This window comes from Neovison vison, chromosome 6 (genome assembly GCF_020171115.1).
Source record: "Neovison vison isolate M4711 chromosome 6, ASM_NN_V1, whole genome shotgun sequence".
NCBI lineage: Eukaryota > Metazoa > Chordata > Mammalia > Carnivora > Mustelidae > Neogale > Neogale vison.
In genome coordinates, this window is record NC_058096.1 from 75,333,760 (window position 1) to 75,354,039 (window position 20,280).

At 39.6% G+C, this 20,280-nt stretch overlaps 1 pseudogene; it reads left to right on the forward strand.

Annotated features, from left to right (window-relative positions):
- Positions 1 to 259: 259 nt before the first annotated feature.
- Positions 260 to 7,522, forward strand: LOC122910079 (annotated as a pseudogene).
- The last annotated feature ends 12,758 nt before the right edge of the window (positions 7,523 to 20,280 follow it).

Here is a 20,280-nt window from a genome sequence, read left to right on the forward strand (position 1 = left end):
GAGTGCAAGTGTAGCAAGAATATATGTAAGAGGGGGCACCTGGGGGGTTCAGTGGGTTAAGCCTCTGCCTTCGGCTCAGGTCATGATCTTAGGGTCCTGGGATCAAGCTCCGTATAGGGCTCTCTGATCAGCAGGGAGCTTGCTTCCCTCCCCCACCCCCGCCTGCCACTCTGTCTACTTGTGATCTCTGTTAAAAATAAATAAATAAATAAATAAATAAATACGAATATATGTAAGAGAGTGATTATAATAATAGACCATGGAATGCAGCGTGAGAAATGCAAGTAAGGACATGAGAGAATGTGAGGAGAGTGAAAAAGAGGTTGCATTGGAGATTGTGTGTCCCAGTGTGGTTGAAGAGTTACTGGTTGGGGTAGCAGAAGGACAAAGAGCTGGAAAGATAGACTTTAGTGATCGAGAAGTGGGTGCTGGAATTTAAGATTAAAATGTTTCAGAAATTGGGCACCTGGGTGGCTCAGGTCATGATCCCAGGGTCCTGGGATTGAGCCCCACATCGGGCTCCTTGCTTGGTGGGAGCCTGCTTCTCCCTCTGCCTCTGCCTGCCACTCTGTCTGCCTGTGCTCACTCGCTCTCTCTCCCTCTCTCTCTCTGACAAATAAATAAATAAAATCTTAAAAAAAAAAGTTTCAGAAATTGATGAAGACAAAGTTTAAAGGTGTATTATGGGCTGAATTGTATCCCCTCAAAATTCATTATGTTAAAGCACTAATCCTTATAACCTCAGAATGTGACATATTTAAAGTGGTAATTAAGTTAAAATGGGGCTGGTAGGGTGGGCCCAAATCCAATGTGACTGGTGTCCTTATAAGAAGAAAAATTTGAACACACAAAGAGATACCAAGTGCACCTGGTGCACAGAGAAAAGGCTGAGTGGGGACACAAGAAAGTAGCTGTCTGTCAGCCAAGGAGAGAGGTCTCAAGAGAAACCAAACCTGCCGACATCTTGATCTTGGACCTCAAGCTTCTATTACCTTGAGAAAATAAATTTCTGTTGTTTAAGCACCCTAGTCTGTAGTATTTTGTCATAGTAGCCCCCACAGACTAACAAGGTGTGACCATGAAAGTGAGAGGCGAGGTAGGATGTGAGACCAGAGGATGGAAAAAGGAATTGAGAGGGTTTAGCTGAGATTTTACAAAATTTTTTATTGCTGATTACTTTGTACTTTGAAGAAGAGTGACTAAATACTTTTTGTTAACGTTTACAGAGAGTGGAATCGCTGAGGATTTTCCATCGTCTATCAACACGATGGCTTCTAGTAAATTTCAGTACCACGGAGATGAGCAGTCACTCCCAACCAGGGTGTCCCTCAAAGTAATCATGATGAATTGACATCTAATGCTCACTAGATGTCTTTTTCATGCCAGAAACTGCTAGAAGCTTTCACATATATTAAAACAAAAAATGAGTTCAATGACATCAAGGTGAAAGCATTGTTAATCTCATTTTGCATTTGTAAAAAATAATGAACATAAGAAAAACAATTTTCAACTTGCCCAAGAACTTGGAGATAAATCCAAGACTTTTATATTCTTTGGGCTCTTCAACTGCCCTTGCCTGATACACTTCTATGTGTTAATCCCTTCCTCTTCATTGCAAATAGGTTTTGGATGTGGATATTCTGATTCCTGGGTAGTGGCTGCCTACAATGTTATTTTTTTTTAAAGATTTTATTTATTTATTTGAGAGAGAGACAGTGAGAAAGAGCATGAGCGAGGAGAAGGTCAGAGGGAGAAGCAGACTCCCCGTGGAGCTGCCGGGACTCCGGGATCATGACCCGAGCCGAAGGCAGTCGTCCAACCAACTGAGCCACCCAGGCGTCCCTACAATGTTATTTTGAAGACACACTGTTAACCAGATAGGTTAACGAGATAGATGAGTGCTGTCTGCTGTGGACATAGGGTCAGGGAAAGGCAGCATGCATTGCTAATACTCCACAGTCTTAGATGACCCCAGAAAGATGCCTCTAGTGATGATTTTATGTCACAGGTGGTTATGAAGACTTGAGGTACAGGACAAATTGCCATTTGGAAAACCATTCAGTAAAGGTGATTGTGACAAAAGTAATGAAGAGGATATGACAGGCTGGAAAACCTGATAAAACTGTGGTAAGGGGAGTTGAGTAATGACCTTATTTTGGTGATCCCATTAATGGAAACATCTAATGAAGTCTCCCCAGACAAGGAAAAAAAAATTACTTGATTTCATTTCTAAGAAAACTCTTTTTTAACCTGCCTCCTGAAAAAAATACGTATGCTCATAAAGTAGATTCCTGAAGCCATTTGTCTCCAGTAAATTCCCAATTTTCTTGCCAATGAATTCTTACTAAATCCAGATTTTCTTGCTGGTCCTCCAGGAACCAGGGAGAGTCACTGGGGCTGCTGTGCTTACTGGCCATTTCTGGCCTTGGCTTCCTGTTCTCAACAGCAGAGCTGAGGAAATCCGCAGGATGCTTGCTACCAGGGGACAAGATGACTCAGGAGGAAACACTCCACCTAAAATAGTCTTGCTGTGCAGCCCCTGAGTCACTTTGGAAGCAAAGTAAATGTGTGATCCTGGAATTAATCCCACAGGTGATGGGAAGTGGAGAAAGAGGAAGTATCTGGAAGAAGTTTATTCAAAAGAAAAGTCTGCCACAGAGATGAAAATTTAACTGCAGAAAAGGTTACTATTCAGGAAGAAATTTCATCCTAGAAGTTCAAAGTAGATGAATTGCGATTTTCTCCCATGACCATGGGCATAAAGTTGTTGTCAAGGCCCAATCTACCGACCCACTGGAAGTGGATATTTCCTTAAAAACATGCTAGGAAAGTAGCACTAGAACAGCTGTGTAAACAGAAATGGGCCATCGGGCTACAATAGCCTTGATTTTTGTCTTTATAATTCTTTCTCAAGAATTAATCTGGCCAAAACGTTTATGATGCTGCTAGATGCTACACGTGCTATCTTGATGCTATCTTGAATTCATGGTAAACATCTAGTGTTTCACCTACTGAAAGAGAAGAAGGAGTATACAACTCAGATTCAAAGCTCTCCAAACAATATTCCATATTTGGAATGGCCCTTCAAACCTTTGTCTTACCTCTCCTTTTCCCTCTTCATCCTGGTTCTGGTCTTCACAATCTACTTACTTATTGCAACTCTCCCCAGTGAGGGCCCAAAGAACTGAACTGCAGTCTATCACTTATTCTTTAAGTGTGTATTGAGAAATTACCATCTAGCAGGAAGACAAAGAACACCCCACCCATTTTTTTTCCCCTCCAGATGCTCGGAATCTAATTGTGGAACAGAAAAGTTCAACAACAGGTTTGTAATACAAAGTTGTCAAATCTCCCAATAGATTTAAACATAGGTGTCTTGAAATTACAGCAAGACAGGGAACTTGAGTGGAGCTAGGGGTTCACGGGAGATTTCTTGGAAGGGCAGGGACACGACTGAGTCATCAAGGTGAAGAAGCTGGTAGCTGGACAAATGCAGACTCGATCAAAGTTAAACATTCACATGGGAGAGAGATGCCATGTGTGAAGCTTGATTGGATCCTGGCTTGGGAAACAACGAGGTGAAATATATTTTGAGGACAATAGAAAAACTGTTACTACAAAGAGTATTAGACAATATAAGAAGGTATTTTAAATTTACTTAAGGTAAAGTAATGATGTAATTATGAAGGAGGTTCTAATTTTTAGGAGATACATACACTTAAAATGTATTTAGCAAATGATTTAGTAAACATCTGAAATCTGAAATGGTTTAGCAAAAGGAGGAGGAGGAGGGAAAGGAGAAAGAGAAGAAGGAGGAGGAGGAGGAGGAAGACAGGGAGGGAAAGAAGGAAAGGAAGGAGGAGGAGGAAGAGAAGGGGAAGGAGAAGAATTTAAGTATGGTAGATGGCTAAAGGAATTAAACCTATCAAAACATTAACATTTGTTGAGTTGAATCAATGTTCATTCCACTAGTTTTTCAACTTTGTTGAGTTTTTGAAAATTTTCATAAAAAATAGTTGGAGAAGAAGTACACTGGTAGATATTCAGTTGCATAAATGTCAACACTACCCCAAATTCAGAGAGTGTATCCATGCTGGGTATTCAATGTAGAAAATAAATGCTCTGCCCAAACAACCACATTAGGCCACACAGAAGTGCCGAGTTAGGAAAGAGGGGCCCAGTCCGCAACTTAGAGCCAGTGTCCTGCTACCTGAATAGGAACGAACGTGGTTGGAAGTGTGGGTGAAGAAGGGGCTCAGAGCTTGAAGAGTCTTGTACGTGTCAGGCTGCAGAGTTTGGAATTTATCCTAAGGAAATCAGAGCCACTTAAGAGAGGAGGGCATTTTAGAGGCTCATTTGAGGGATGGATCAGACAGAGTCTGGAGGGGATCATCACAGAGACAAGTGCAGTCATTCCATAAGAAATAAAGAAGGTCAGGGTGCCTGGGTCATGCAGTGGGTTAAGTGACTGACTCTTGGTTTCAGCTCAGGTCCCCTTCTCAGGTTATGAGATCGAGGCCCATGACGGGCTCTGGGCTTGAGATTCTTTCTCCCTCTCCCTCTGCCCCTCCCATTCGTGCTCTCTCTGTCAAATAAAGAAATCAAAATTTAAAAAATTAAAAGAAACAAAGAAAGAAGGCCAAATTTGGGGGAGGATGCAAAGCAAGTCACTTTTAAAAAGAGTTTGGCAGTCTCTTATAAAAGTAAATATACATGTACCACACAATGCAGAAATTTCACTACTAGGTATTTACCCAAGAAAACAAAAAACTTAAGTCACACAAAGACTTTGACAGGAACGTTTAGAGCAGCATTATTCGTAATCACCAAAGTTGGAAGTATTGACTCGCAAATGGATAAAATGTACGTTCATAAGCAGAACAGTGTGCAATGAAAAGGGATGACCTACTGAGACGACAACATGGGTGAATTTCAAAAGCCTTATGCTGCATGAAGGAAGCCAAACTACACACTGTATGATTCTGTGGGTATGACAAAACAAAGCTAGTGGTACAGGAATTGGATGAGTGGTTACAGCCAGGTGCTGGAGTATGGGAAGGATTTGCCTACCAATGGGCACATGGAACATTCCGGGGTGATGGGGAAATATTTCATATAGTATTTTTATCATGGTGGTAGCTACATAGCTGCAGACATTTATCAAAACTATGCACCTACAAAGGGTGAATTTCACTGTATAGAAATTGGGTATCTCAGTATACCTCACTTCAAACAAAAGAAAAGAAAAAAGGATAACAGGACATGAGGACTGAATGGATAGAGAATAAGAGAAGGAAGAGTGAAAGATGTTTAGGTAATCAAGAAAACAGATAGGCTAATACAAGAAGTGGAAATGTCAGAGGATAGTACCAGGATACAGGCAGTTAACTGCTGCAAGAATAAAATGAGCAATCAAGTTATAACCAGGAGTAATTCAAAATGTATTAAACTATTTTCATCTAGTTTTATGTTACTACTTTAGCAGACAACTTGGCACAAGTATGAGGAAAATGTAATCAACTTTAAAAAGTGTATAATGGATTCCCAAGGAGAAATTTCTATTCTAAGGACATAAAAAGTGTGTGTGTGTGTGTGTGTGTGTGTGTGTGTGTGTGCATGGGTATTCCTATCTCAAAATATTTGATGATAGGGACACCTGGGTGGGTCAGTGGGTTAAGTGTCTGCCTTTGGCTCAGGTCATGATCCTAGGGATCAAGCCCCACATTGGGCTCCCGGCTCAGCGGGAAGCCTGCTTCTCCCTCTCCCACTCCCTCTGCTTGTATTCTCTCTCTCACTGTCTCTCTCTCTCTCTCTCTGTCAAATAAATAAATAAAATCTTTTTTAAAAAATCTGATGATAATCTTCTTTGGGTTATGTTTTTCACTGATTTTACATGGTTTTTAAAAGTTTGTTTAGGTGCGCCTAGGTGGCTCAGGGGGTTAAGCCTCTGCCTTCGCTCAGTGGGGAGCCTGCTTCCCCCTCTCTCTCTGCCTGCTGCTCTGCCTACTTTATCTCTCTCTCTTTCTCCACGTCAAAAAAATAAATAAAATCTTTTAAAAAATTAAAATGAATATTTATTTATTTGAGTGGGAAAGAGAGAGAGAGAGCTAGTGGTGGGGAGGAGCAGAGGGAGAGGGACAAGCAGACTCTGCTGATCACAGAGCCAGATATGGGTTTCAATCCCATGACCCTGAGACCATGACCTGAGTCAAAATCAACAATCCGAGGCTTAACCAACAGAGCCAACCAGGTACCCCTAATTTTACATGTTTTTTTTAATAATTAAAATGTATGCAAAATGCTTTCTTAATTTTAATTAATTAATTAATTAATTAATTTTTAATGAAGCATGCATATAATATGGTGGAAGCAGTAAGCCTGGAGATAGTTTGGAGAGAATTTAAGAAGGTAGAATCTTTTCCAGGAAGTGATTTTTCAGTTAAGATAGGCTTCCACATGGGCATATGGACCTCTCAAATAAGAATACTATTATAGTATTTGTGGGAAGAAAAGAGTGGAAATAATCTAATTTTTCATTAATAAGTAACTGATTAAATAAGGGATGGTATAGCTATATAATGGAATACTATGCAACTGTTAAAAATGAGAAAAATCTATGTGTGCTAGTATGCAAAAATGGTTGAATTATTTTAAAAAAACATTGTACAGAAATCTCTTTCTCTCTCTCTCTCTCTCTCTCTCTCACACACACACACACACACACTAAACAGCCAAAGAATATCTCTGGAAGACTATGACCAGAAGCTGTTTCATCTGTCAAGATGAAATTACACAATAATTTGAACAGTGAAGAGTAGTTGGTGGCTGCTGGACACTGGCTGGACTGCCACTGACTTCAACGGCTGGGGCTGCTGGCCAAGTAGGGTTCATGCCCCCTGGGCCCAGGCCTGCCGAGCTCCACAGCCTGGCCGCCATGCCCCACGTTCGTGCCCGGCACCCTGAACCTAGCCACCAGGGCGTGGCGCCGTTTCCTCCCCAGGAAGAGCTGGCTGCTTGCCCTGGTCTTCTGGCTCTCGCTGGTCTACTTCCTTCTTAGCACCTTCAAGCAGGGGAGGGGGCAGTGAGAAATCCAGACCAGGTTCAAGACCATGAGCAGCCCATCCCAGTGCAAAGTGCAATTTCAGCTGGGCAGTAGCAGGCCAGCCTGGCCCCCAGTGCTGGAACTCCATTCAAGGGAAGCCCTGTCAGATACATTTGTGAAAGGGAGGATTTGCCAGTGAATGGCTGCTGGAATGTCAATGTCCCTGGCACAAAGCATTACCACTGTGAAGGCTGCTTGCACCACAGCTGCTGCAGCACTTCCAAGTACTGCATGCCATGCTGCCTGCAGCCCAGAAAGCAACTTCTCCTGGCACACTTCCTCACCTGGGCAGCCATGCTTTTCCAGAACCTTTTCATGGCCGTTGAACATCTCTTTGAATTGTATTTGGCCAGATGCAGGACCTCATCCCAGTTTCCCAGGGAGTTGATGCTGGCTGCTGACTTGATCTGTTCATCATGACCAGGGTAAAAGAAAAAGTTAAATTACAGGAGTATCCAGCCTTATCCCCACCCACCACCCACACGAAGGACTCAGCATCATTTTGTAATGAGTTGAATGGTGGCTGCACAAAAAGGACACATTCATGTCCCGACCCCTTGGAACCTATAAATACGAGGCTACTTAGACAAAGTGTCTTTGCAGATGGAATTAAGTTCAGGATCTTGAAATGAGGTCACCTTGGATTATCTGGGTCAGCCCTAAATCCAATGACAAAAGTTCCCCTGAAACACACAGGGGAGGAATGCACAGAGGAAGGCCTTGGGAGACAAGCAGCCACAAACCCAAGGATGTTGACAGCCACCAGAAGCCTGAAGAGGCAAAGAACAAAGACTCCCCCAGAGCTCTGGAAGGAGTACAACCCTACCAACACCTTGACTTTGGACTTCTGGCCTCCAGAGATGTGAGAGAATAAATTCCTGCTGTGTTAAGCCACGAAGTTTGTGGCAATTTGTTTTGATAAGCCTGGAAAACTAATAGACATTTTTTTTTTTGCATTAATGGAAAAGGGGCCAAGTTTAAAAAAAAAAAAAAAGGATACTGGAGAAGTCAGTAGGATTTATTTATTTATTTAAAGATTCTATTTATCAGAGAGAATGAGCACAAGCAGGGGGAGTGGCAGGCAGAGCAGGCAGAGGGAAAAGCAGGCTCCTCTCCGACCAAGGAGCCCAAAATGGGACTCGACCATGACCAGAGCCAAAGGTAGATGCCCAACCGACTGAGCCACACAGGCATCCCAAAGTCAGTAGGATTTAAATAGCAAGTTGGTTAAGGGGATAAACTGATCCTTGTGAGCCTACTGAGGATTGAAGGGCTGACTCATTCAGGTAGCTCAATCAGATTAAAAATTTTTCTCTTAAGACTTTTCGTTTTTATGGGGAGTAGGTGTGTGTGTGTGTGAAGGGAATGGAAAATGGGGTGTAGCATGGTTGATCGACTTTCCTTTAATCTTATCTTCTTGATGGCCCCTACTGAACCCAGTCGTAGGGTTAGTCCTGGCTTTCAGAAAATATGTGCCTTGACAATATGGACAAAACCAGATTCTAGTCAGCTTTGAGACTCCAGAAAAGTCATATCTCACGTGGTAGGGCAACTCTATAGTTACTGGAACTCCATAGAGGAACACACATTCCTATGGTCAAAAATGACCCATGAAAACCCTTGGAGAGACATCAAATTGGAGACTGTTGTATTTTCTCTGTCAGTCCAGTGCAGCCAGGTAGATGACAATGTTGGGGAAGATTGTTGATTGCTCGGTTGAGCACCAGATGAAGAAGTTAGCCAGCTTTTAGAGGCCATATTATGTGAAAACACTAGATATTTAAGCACTGGACTCATGCTTGGGGCAGAGAGGCACTTAGGACCAGAGGAGACTGAATGGACTCCAGTTCCACGCTGGGAGAAAAATGGCGGGTGAAAGCTTGCTTTGCACTTAACTTTGATTTGTCCTGTTTTTTCTTTCATTAGTATACTATTATTTTTATTTTTACTATTCTGCTGAATGCCTATAGTTGAATTTGTGTAACACAATTGCATACATTATAAGACTACCATATAATGGAAGTTTTTCTTGAAACTACTTGCTTTTCAGTATGAGAGTTACACCCTCCTCACTGCTAAAACAAGACTTCAGGGAAATCACACAGTTTTCATCTCTGATCCTCTCTGAGAATAAAATTTAGCCAGCTGAGCTGTCTGTGTGGCTCTGCCAAGGGATTGCCTCGTCTAGCCAAGTTAGGTCTTGCCCACAGTGATCTGGAAGCCAAGTTTCTGAAAAAAAATCACAAAATCATTCCTGAAAAAAAAAGTGGCTATTTATAAGAAATTTACTGAGTGAGAATAGGGAACTCTGAAGAAATACCTTAGGGATGAGAAAGAATATCCAAGAAAGAAATGAACTTGAAAGGTGAAAGCTCAAGGCTAGACCCAGATCTTCTTAGAGAGGGAGAAGACACCTCCCCACCACGATGTAATATTTTGCTGGGTTGCCTCAAGTCGGAGCCGGTTCACAGTTGACAGGCAAGGAATGACAAGATGGAAATACCTCCAATGAAGAACCAGTAGTCTAAGACTGGTGAGAAAGAAATTACTTGCTGGGGGGTGCTAATGGAATTCTCTGGGGGAACTGCCATGGAGAGTGTCATTGAACTTGATGGGAAGCTGGCTGGGCCACTATGGTCACAGTAGAAACCTGCGAGGAATTGCTTATAAGAGTGTTGCAGAGCTGGCCCAGGAGAAGCCAGCTGGGCCCCCACCATCAGTGGGTTTCCCACATACCTGCCTAGCACCACAGGCACAAGACCAGAAAGCCCACCAGAATAGGGAAGAGAAGCCCATCTTTCCTCCAAAGTCCCACCAGTGTCCTCTCCTGGGAAAGCTGAACACTGTGGCTGGGGAGCAAGGAAAGATGCTTAATTTTTCAGAAGCAGAGAAATGAAGAGGAGATGGGGGGCTGGAAGGCAATAAATTCCTAAATGCCACAGCTGGTAACTGTGGTATCTGGGGAGAAAAACTGGTTGATGAGGCTGTGATGTGAGAGAGAAACTCACTTTTCACTGTAAATCTTTGTATTGCTTGATTTGGGGGAGGGACATGAGAAATTTCTTTAATGTATTATCCTGAGTTTCATACTATAAAATACTAATGCTGTTGATGATAGTGCTATGCCAGCCATTGTTGTAAATGCTTTAACTATGTTAACTCACATAATCTTTCTAGCTACTTATTATTAGACCCAATTTTTATACCTGAAGAAACCGAGGCACAAAGAGATTAAGTAACTTGCCCAAGATTAGCTGCCAAGTGATTGAGCTAGTAACTGGCAATCTGGTTGCAGAATCTGTGCTCTTAACCACTACATTATATTAACTTCTAATATTTATCAGTGTTTACTGTGACATGAAACATAAGGAACAAGTGAGGTGGTAATTAATACTGCTCATCAAGTAATTCCCAATTTCTTATTCCCTTTAGGGGTGAGTTGGGTCATATGATTGAAGAGTTACACATGTCATTTCTAATCAGGCATTTCATTATTTGGAAGAGAACTTCCACAGCTCTCTTTCTCCTCTTGCACCAGACTGTGTTGACTGTGATAGGTAGAAAGCATGAGCAAGAAATAAAACTTTGATAGAATTTCTAAGACCTTGGTATTTTTGCTGATGATTCTTACTGAAGCAAAAATCTAGCTTATTTTTATTAAAATAAAGGATGTGTTTCTAATTATTAAACATGTGTTTTATAAAATGCCAAGTAAGATATATCACTTATTCTAATTTTTTAAATTTTTAGTTAATATTTTAAAAGACCTTTTATTTATTTATTTGAAAGAGAGAGACAAGAGTGAAGAGCATTGGGGTGGTAAGGAGGGCAGAGGGAGAGGGAGAAGCAGGGAGCCTAGTGCGGGGCTTGATACCAGGACCCTGGGAACATGACCTGAGCCAAAAGTAGACACTTAACCAAATGATCCACCCAGGCCCCCCAATTTTAAAAATTATTATTGGAATTTTGAACTTAAGAAAATTTGAAAAAATGAGAATTATACAAAGATCACTATTCTTCAGCTAGACTCATCAATTGCTCATATTTTACTCCCTTTGATTTATGTTTCTCACGTGCCTTTTTTTTCTGAATCAGTTAAAAGAAAGTTGCAGACATCATGAAACTTAATTGGAAAAACTTCAGTGGGCATCTTTTTTTTTTTTTTAAGAATTTTATTTATTTATTTTAGGGAGAGAGAGCACAAGCTGGGCAGGGGGCAGAGGGAGAGGGAGGGAATCCCAAGCACTAAGTGAAGAGCCTGACTCTGTGCTTGATCTCATGACCCTGAGATCATGACCTGAGCCCAAATCAAGAGTGAACTGACTGAGCCACCCAGGCACCCCTCAATAAGCATCTTCTAAGATCAAGAACATTCTACATGACCACTGTAAAAATCTTGGTTCCTAATAGCATTCACATATTTACATTCTACAAAACTGTATACATAAAATAGCTTTGGAACCACAATTTTAATATTAATACCAATCATAAATCTATGAAGTGGACTTTAAGCATTTGTAGACTCCCCTTTTCCTTTAGAATTAAGAACATCAAAGATGTGAAATCATTGTACAATGTATAGTACAGAACAGAGTAATTAAAATAACTTTGAACATAGTCCTCTGTACATTTTTAGTGAGATATATTCCGAGGACATAAAGGGACTGCCAAGAAATCTTGATAATAACTTGATAGAGATTCATTTGCTTCTTTTTATATTTGATTTTAGTTTTGAATTTTAAAAATCTTTTTATTTATTACATTTTATTAAATTGCTTTATGGATGACTTTTATTTGGTTCAAAAGCAAAACAATATAAAAAAGCATATTCAAAGAAGTGCCACACATTTCCCTTTCCTTCATTCTCTTCCCACCAACTCCAGAAGCAGATATTAACATTGGTCTTTGTTTTATCCTTCCTGTGTTCCCTTTTCTCCCCGAAAAACACACACATATACTATATATATAATATATAATACATAGTCTTATGTTCTCTTATTTTTTACACTTCATTTTTCTCCACTTAATAATATCCTGGAAATCACTCCATATCAGTCTATAAAAATATTTCATATGTTTTGTTGTGACTCTATAGTACTCCATCATATAGCTGTACTGCAGTTTAATTTATTAGTGGCTGTTTGGGTTGTCTCAGTCTCTTACAATTAGAAGTAATATCGTAATGAAGAATATTGTACATGGATTCTTTCATATTTGTGGAGGTTTACTTTCAAGGTAGTTTCCTAGAAGTGGTTTTCCTGGATAAATACATAATTATTATTGTTACGTATTGTCCAATTTCCTTCATCAGGGATTGCATCATTTTGTATTCCTACTGGCATTGTATGACTGCTTATTTCCCCAACAGCCTCACCAACAAAGTATATTGCCAAGCTTTTGAATTATTGTCAGTCTGACTGGTGAGAAGTGATATCCCTGTATGGTTTTAATTTGCATAGTGTTTATTTTATTATGAATATATTTCAACATCTTTTTGCATATATTTTTTAAAGATTTTATTTATTTATTTATTTATTTATTTGACAGAGATCACAAGTAGGCGGGGTGGGGGGGGAAGCAGGCTCCCTGCTGAGTAGAGTGCCTGATGCGGGGCTTGATCCCAGGACCCTGAGATCATGACCTGAGCCAAAGGCAGAGGCTTTAACCCACTAAGCCACCCAAGTGCCCCTCTTTTCACATATTTAAGAGTCAACTCTAAGGGCACCTGGGTGGCGCAGTCAGTTAGACATCTGACTTTTGGTTTTGGCTCAGGTCCTAATCTTAGCGTTGTGGAATAGATCCCCCCATTGGCCTCTGTGCCCAGCATGGAGTCTGCTTTAATTTCCCCTTCTTTTCCCTCTATGCCTTCCTACAAGGCTGGAACACACACTCTCTCTCTCTCTCTCTCTCTCTCTCTCTCTCTTAAATAAATAAATAAATCTTAAAAAAAAAAAAAAGATGAGGTTGAGTTAAGATGGCAGAGTAGGGGGAGCCTAATTTTGTCTCATTCCTAGAATACAACTAGGTATCAAATCATTCTGAACACCTGAGAAATCAATCAGAGATCTGAGAAAAGAAATGCTGCAAGTCTACAAGTAGAGAAGTGATCACATTTTGGAAGGTAGGAGGTACAGACATAAGATGTCTGAACTAGAATTTAAAACTATTATAAAGAAACTACCTTGGCTTAGAAAAAGCATAGAAAACTCTAAAGAACCCCTTACTGTAGAGAGAAAAGAAATAAAATCTAGTCAGGCTGAAATTTAAAATGCTATTTCTGAGGTGCAGTCCTAAGCGGAGGCCAGATAGATGAGGATGAAAAAAGCAGAGGAGTGAATCAATGATATAGAAGATAAAATGATGGAAAATAAATAAGCTGAAAAGAAGATAGAAAGAAAACTATTAGATCATGAAGGGAGACTTAGAGAACTCAGCAATTCCTTAAAGGAAAATAATAACCATATTATAGGGGGTCCCAGAAGGTGAGGAGTGGGAGGAAGACACAGAAGTTTTATTTGAACAAATTATATCTGAGAACTTTCCTAATCTGGGGAAGGCAATAGACATTCAAGTCCAGGAGGCACAGATATCTCCCCCCTCTGCTAAAATTAACAAAATTAGGTCAACTCCTCAACATGTTAGAGTAAAGTATGCAAATTTCAAAGATAAAGAGGAAATCCTGAAAGCAGCTCAGGACAAGAAGTCCTTAACCTACAAGGATAGACACAAAAGGCTGGCAGCAGAACTGTTCATAGGGACATGGCAGGCCAGAAAGACTAGCATGATATATATAAAATATGGGAAAAATATGTGGCCAAGAATACTTTATCCTGCAAGTCTGTCACTGAGAATAGGAGGAGAGATAAAGAGTTTCCAGGACAAACAAAAACTAAAGGAGTTTGTGAACACTGAACCAGCTCTGCAAGAAATATTAAAAGGGATCCTTTGAGTGGAGAGAGAACCCAAAATTTAAAAAGACCAGAAACAAACAGAGACATTCTCCGGGAACAGCAACTTTACAGGAAATACAATGGCACTAAAGTCTATCTTTCAATAATTACTCTGAATGTAAGTGGACTAAATTCTCCAATCAAAAAACAGAGGGCAGGGTGGCTGGGTGGCTCAGTGGGTTAAAGCCTTTGCCTTCTGCTCAGGTCATGATCCCAGGGTCCTGGGATTAAGCCCTGCATCGGGCTATCTGCTCAGCAGGGAGCTTGCTTCTCCCTCTCTCTCTGCCTGCCTCTCAGCACACTTGTGATCTCTGTTTGTCAAATAAATAAAATTAAAAATCTTAAAAAAAAAAAAAAGAGGGCATCAGAACGGACTAAAACAACAACAACAACAACAAAACAAGACCCGTCAATATGCTGCTTGTTAGAGACCCATTTTAAGCCCAAAGACACTTCCAGGTTGAAAGTGAGGGGTGGAGAACCATTTATCATGCCAATGATAAAATAAATAAAAAATAAATTAAAAATAAATAAATAAATAAATAATAAATGAATAAAAAATAAAAAAAACCTGGAGTGGCCATCCTTATATCAGACACACTAGAAGAAATGGATAAATTCCTAGAAACACACAAACTACAAAAACTAAGACAGGAAGAAATTTTAAAAACCTAAATAAACCTATAACCAGCAAAGATATTGAATTGGTAATCAAAAATCTCCCAATGAACCAGAGTTCAGGGCTGGATGGCTTCCCAGGAGAATTCTACTGAACACCTAAAGAAGAATTAATACCTTTTCTTCTGAAATTGTTCCAATAAATAGAAATGGAAGGAAAACTTCCAAACTCATTCTATAAGGCCAGCATTACCTTGATCCCAAAACCAGACAAAGACTCGACCAAAAAGGAGAATTTCAGACCAATATCCCTGATGAACATGGATGCAAAAAACCTCACCAACATAACTAATAGGATCTAACAGTACATTAAAAGGATTACTCACCATGACCAAATGGGATTTATTCTTGGGCCGCAAGGGTGGTTGAACATCTGCAAATAAACCAATGTGATACATCACATTAATAAAAGAAAGGATAAGAAATATGCTCCTCTCAATAGATACCGAAAAAGCATTTGACAATACAGCATCTTTTCTTGATTAAAACCCTCCACTGTGTACTGATAGAAGGAACTTAACTCTATATCATAAAAGCCACATATAAAAATCCACAGCAAATATCATCCTCAAAGGGGAAAACTGAGAGCTTTTCCCCTAAGGTCAGGAACATGACAAGAATGTCCACTCTCACCACTGTTGTTTAACACAGTACTAGAAGTCCTAGCCTCAGCCATCAGACAAAAAAAGAAATAAAAAGCATCCAAATCAATAAAGAAGAAGTCAAGCTTTCACTCTTCACAGATGACATGATACCTGAAGTAGAAAGCCCAAAAGACTACAAAAAAATTGCTAGAACTGATACAGGAATTCAGCAGGGTTGCAGGATATAAAATCAATGCACAGAAGTCAGTTGCATTTCTATACACTAACAATGAAGAAGAAGAAAGTGATATCATGGAATTGATACCATTTAAAATTTCACCAAAAACCCATAAGATACCTAGGAAAAAACCTCACCAAGGAGGCAAAGGATCTGGACTCAGAAAACTATAGAACACTCATGAAGGAAATTGAGGAAGACACAAAGAAATGGAAAAATGTTCCATGCTCATGGGTTGGAAGAACAAATATTGCTTAAATATCTATGCTACCCAAAGTAATCTACACATTCAGTGGAATCGCTATCAAAATACCACAGAAATTTTTCATAGTGCTGGAACAAACAACCCTAAAATGTATATGCAACCAAAAAAGAACCCTACTATCCAGAGGACTGTTGAAAAAGAAAACCAAACCTGGTGGCATTGTAATTCTGGACTTCAAACTCTATTACAAAGCTGTAATCATCAAGACTGTATGGTACTGACAGAAAAACAGCCACATGGATCAATGGAACAGAATAGAGAGCCCAGAAATGGACCCTCAACTCTACGGCCAACTAATCTTCAACAAAGCAGAAAATAATGTCCAATGGAAAAAAGACAGTCTCTTCAACAAATAGTGTAGGAAAAATTGGACAGCCACATGCAGAAGAATGAAACTGGACCCCTTTCTTATACCATACACAAAAATAAACTCAAAATTGTTGAAAGACCTAAATGTGAGACAGGAATCCATCAAATCCTAGAGAAGAACACAGGCAGCAACCTCTTTGACCTCAGCCACAGCAAATTCTTGCTAGACACATCTCCAAAGACAAAAACAAAATCGAGCTATTGGGAATTCATCAAGATAAAAAGCTTTTGCACAGCCAAGGAAATAGTCAACAAAACTAAAAGGCAACTGACAGAATGGGAGAAAATATTTGCAAATGACTTATCAGATAAAGGGCTAGTATCCAAAAATCTATAAAGAATTTATCAAACTCAACACCCAAAACACAAAAATCCACTCAAGATATGGGAAGAAGACAAAAGAGATATTTCTCCAAAGAAGACATACAAATGGCCAACAGATACATTAAAAAATGCTCAACATCACAAGGCATCAGGCAAACACAAAGCCAAATCACAATACCACCTACCAGTCAGAATGGCTAGTTAACAAGTCAGGAAAAAAACAGATGTTGGGAAGATGTGGAGAAAGGGTAACCCTCTTACACTGGCGGTGGGAATGCAAACTGGTGCAGCCACTCTGGTTATCTGTATGCAGGTTCCTCAAAAAGTTGAAAATAGAACTACCCTATGACCCAGAAATTGCACTACCATGTATTTATCCAAAGGATAGAAACAGTGATTTGAAAGAGCACATGCACCCCCAATGTTTATAGCAGCAATGTCCACAATAGCCAAACTATGGAAAGAACTGAGATGTCCATCAACAGATGAATGGATAAAAAAGATGTGGTATATACATGCAATAGAATATTACTGAGCCATCAAAAAGAATGTAAGCTTGCCATTTGGACTGACATGGATAGAACTAGAGGGTATTAGGTTAAGGGAAATAAGTCAGTCTGAGAGAGACAAATACTATATTATTTCACTCATAAGTAGAATTTATGAAACAAAATAGATGAAAAGGGGGAAAAGAAGGAAAAACAAAATAAGAGGGAAACAGAAGGGGAGGTAAACTATAAGAAAATTTTAACCATAAGAAACAAACTGGGGGGAAGTGGGTGAGGGGAAGTGGTAACTGGGTTGATGGGTGTGAAGGAGGCCACTTGATGTAATGAGCACTGAGTGTTATATACAACTGATAAATCACTGAATTCTACCCCTAAAAGTAATAATACAGTGTATGTTAACCAAATTGAATTTAAATATAAAAGAAATTTTTTAAGTCAGCTGTATATCTCTTTCATGGATTATCTCTTTATGATTTTGTCCACTTTTCTCTCAGGTCTTGAATTTTATTTTTTTTTATTTTTAGGCACTCTTTATGTATTAAAGAGATGAGCCCCAACATGAGTTGCAAACATTTTCCACCAATTTGTTATTTGGCTTTTGATATTGCTTGTTATGTCATATACCTTGCCAAAAAATTTATTTTTATGTAGTCAAATTTATCAAGACTTTCTGTTGTTGCTTTGGGATCTTGTTTTACAGATTTAAGAAGTTCTTTCCAAACTTAGTTATGTTTTCTCAGTACTTTCATGCCTTTTTAAAAAAATTTAGATTACTGATGCATTTGAAATTTATTCTGATCTATGCTATGAGATAAACTTTAATTTGCCTTTTTTTTAAATGGCTATCTGGTTGTCCTTACACCATTTTTTTAGAGTTAATATTTTTCCTAGTGACCATCTTTATTATTTGCTGAATTTCCATATATACTTGGGTCTATTTTGGAATGTCTAGTCTGTTCCATTGGTCTGTGTCTTTATTCATGCTATATCTTTAAAAATATTACTCCCCTATTCTTGAAAAATTATTTTTAAAAAAAGTGTAGTGTCAATGGGACTTGGTGGCTAACTGAATATGGAAGTTGAAACAGAGGAAAATGCCCTGGCACTCAAACTTCTTTCCTATTTGCCTTGGGTACTGGAGTAAGGTTGTTTGCCAAAAGGTGTTGGGAAGATGATGTACAGAGAGAGTATTACGAAGATGGAAGCCTTGGATCATACCAAGTATACACACAGGAAGTGGAAACCAGGAAAAGGACTGAGAATGCACATTTGAAGAGATGTATATTAGTTTCCTAAGCCTGCCATAATTACCACAAACTGGGTGGCTTAAAACAAGAGAAATTTAATGTTTCACAATTTGGGAAACTAGAGGTCTGAATTCAAGATGCCAGCAAGTCTGGTTCATTGGACATTCTGAGGGCTACCCTATTTCATGCCTATATCCCAGCTTTAGTGGTTGTGACAATCCTTGGCATTCCTTGGCTTACACTGCATCACAACAGTCTTGGCTCTGTCATACCATGGCTTTCATCTCTCTGTGTGTCTTCACGTGGGCTTCTTATAAGAACACCTGTTCTTGGGTTTAGAGTCTACTCTAATCCATCTAACTATTTGACTTATTATATCAGTGAAGACCCTATTTCCAAATAAGGTCATATTTGGAGGTTTGGAACAGATATGAATTTGGGGAACACTATTCAAATATTCACTATTTAAGATGGAAGAAAATCAAGAGGTGGAGGTGACACGGAAATCGAGGGAATACTATTTCAAGGTTCAATAGGTCCAGTGCTTTGGGAAGATCTAGAGAAACATGCCCAGAGAGTCATGTTGCTTGCTATCCTGTTGCCCTCCACTATCCAGCCACCACAACTGAAAGCTGCCTTTCATTTGTCCAGACTGTAATGTGTCCTGCCCCGAAGTCCCATACTTGCTGTTCCCACTGCCTGAACCCTTTCCCCAGCTGTTTTGGCTGATGGAGCCACCTCATCCTTCAGGTCTCACTTTGGAGACCCTTCAGGTCTCACTTTGGAGCCCCACCTTAGACAAATGTATATCTTGTGCCTCTCCCTGTGCTTAGCACACGGTAGATTCTTTAAAAATGTATATTGAAAAAATAAACATACTTTTAAGTAAATGACACTATTCAGAGTATGTTACTCAACAAAGTTCTTTTTTGTTATTACCATTAATTGCTATTTTTTCTTGTTAGCAATAAATCAAATAGCTTACCTCCTGGTACAGATTTACCTAGCAATATTTGAAGCGCTGCTCTTATTGTCCTCGGAAAATGGACTCTAAAACTGGGCATTTTGTTGTTAATTTCTCATCACAAAGATGTGGCTCAAAGTTAATTTATACTCCTCTAGTCTGTCTATACCAATGTAACTTAGAGTAAATTACAGATGCTAAAACACTGAGTTAAAAAGTGTATTTTATTTCACACTTATATGGTGTTTACTGTGTTCTAGTTACTGTTTTAAGCATTTTACCAATATTAACTCATTTGATCCACATAACAATGTAATGATGTAGTTATATTATCACCTCCATCTAATGGAGGAGGAAACTGGGGCACAGAAAGGTTAAATTACTTGTCTGAAGTCACACAGTTGGTAAAAATTGAAGCTGGGATTCAAACTGGGCAAAGTAACTCTAGATGGACTCTGTGCTATAGGTTGCCTCTCAACATACTTTAAATCTGTCCTTTCATAAACAGTTGCCTTATTCATATAACCTTTTTCTGCAACATGAGATGAAGAGGTAAGCCTACAGATTTCTCCAGCGGTCCTTATCTACCAATTCCACGTCTGCACCCAGCTGCCACAACACGGCTCACACAGTTCTGGAAGAACATACAAGAATGTACACGTGCCAGGTAGCCTAAGTCAGATTTTGAAAGACGTTAACATAACCCGATTGAGCCCAAATTGGAGTCACTCATGCTGAGCTTCATGTCAGCAAACCAGATCTTTTAACTAAGTTTCTATGCTCCCCTCTCCCAGGAAAGGAAGGCCCATGTCAACCAATCAGTGCTTGCCTGTTCAGCACAGGCTACCTGACCCAGCTCCAAGGCTTCCCTTTGCTAGAAGGAAGGTAGCCTTGCAATAACCAATCTGCTTTTAGCCAGTATAACATCTTGTACCTGCTCACTTTAGTCTATAAATCCTCTCAAGTTGTACAACTATTTGGGGCTTCTTTTTATTTGCTAGCTTGAATGCTACCAGATTCATGAATCTCTGCATAGTTAGTAAGATCTTT